Source organism: Antechinus flavipes, chromosome 1, assembly GCF_016432865.1.
Source record: "Antechinus flavipes isolate AdamAnt ecotype Samford, QLD, Australia chromosome 1, AdamAnt_v2, whole genome shotgun sequence".
In the NCBI taxonomy this organism is placed as follows: Eukaryota; Metazoa; Chordata; class Mammalia; order Dasyuromorphia; family Dasyuridae; genus Antechinus; species Antechinus flavipes.
The window spans coordinates 327,880,890-327,882,616 of record NC_067398.1 but is presented as its reverse complement, the minus strand read 5'-3'; positions in this window follow the sequence as shown (position 1 = coordinate 327,882,616).

Genomic DNA, 1,727 nt, shown 5'->3' with positions numbered 1-1,727 from the left:
CTGTTCCCACTTTCCTCCTCCTTCCCTCCACCCCCTCCCCTAGATGTCAAGCAGTCCCATACATGTTAAATATGTTAAAGTATATGTTAAATACCATATATGTTTACAAACTTATATAGTCGTCTTGCTACACAAGAAAAATTGGATTTAGAAAGAAGGTAAAAAGAAGGTAAAAATAACCTGGGAAGAAAAACAAAAACGCAAGCAAATAATAACAGAAAGAGTGTAAATGCTATGTTTTGGACATTTTCCAGTGTTGTTTTGCTGGGTATAGCTAGTTCTGTTCATTACTGATCAATTGGAATTAAGGCCTATCTTCAATTATAATCTCTGACCTGAAATTCAAAACCAAAAACATCACCCATCTGTAATTGCCCACTTCCACTGTGGCCCCTTAGTTCACTACTGTTTCACTTATCAGGTGTACTGTTTCTTTCTCATCCAGAACTGCATCTCAGCAGCACAGATGGGCCTCCTTATCAATAAAGATCCCCATAATCTTCCCAGACTAAGATACCCACATACCTTGGAGATGAAAATTTCTGTGGTTTGGGCTCTGCCTACCTCTAAGCCCAGCTACCTCCAGGGCTTCTTGATGGCTGTTTCAGAGGAGCTAGCCTGGAGATGTTTACACTTTACAAAAGTTAATTCTCTATCCTAGGATCTTGCTTTTTTCCTGGGATCCTTCTTAATCCTCCATCCTGAGTTTTCTTCCCAGCTTTTCCAGTTGTCCTAGGAGGACCCCTGTTCAGTTCTAAGTTTTAATTACTTTTATACCACTCTACAATAGTCCTGAGGCACAATTTTGTTTTGATTGTGGATAATTTGAAATTCTCTAACCTATTGCATATGTTCTCACAGTCCTTCTCTTATCCTTCTTTTACCTCAAATGGCTACTACCTTAGATCAGACCATTACCACATTTCACCTTTCTTATTATTCTCCTTGCTTCAGGTCTTTATGATGTATAATTTACCTTTTGCACAACCCTCAAAGTATAATATAATCCCACTTAAAGCCCTCTACAAACTCATTCCTATTCATTTCTTTCAGACTCATTTCATATTACTCCCATTTATATTCAATAAAATATTAATTGCTTCCCCAACCAACATTCTATGTCCTTCCATATCTTGTGCCTGAAAGTATCCTTTCTTAACTTTGGCTCATTCATGTATCCTTAGCCATTGGTAGATTTTTCTAGGTCTCTAGTTATAAGTTGTCTCTTTCCTGGAATTATTTCACCTTTACTGTGTACATATTGTAACTGTTCAGTTACCTGTTCATTCCATGAAGACAATTCTTAGTTTTTGGTTTTGAATTCTCTGTATATAGTGCAGTTCAGCAATGTGCTGAATTTGAAATTTGGTTAAAAGCTGAAAAATTCTAACTTGTTAAAATTTTTTAAAAATTCTGATGGTGTTATCCAATATGTTATCTGTCAGCTCAAGGCATGTCAAACTGGAAATATGTGAAGTATGGGCTAGTTCCTTGGAGGGCCTCAGAGTCAGCCAGAGTCAGGATAAATTAAAATCCTTGGTCTTTAGGGAGAGAAATGAAGGAGACAGACAAACTGCCATGAGGCTTGCCAATGATGTATCTTAGATTCTTGAGTCCAAAGTCACCAACCTCTCTCCTCCTTGTCCTACTGCAAAGTGACTCTGGCCTATCTCATCCCATCCTCTAATTCTTGCCTACAATTATCTTAACACCAAACATTGAGCCCA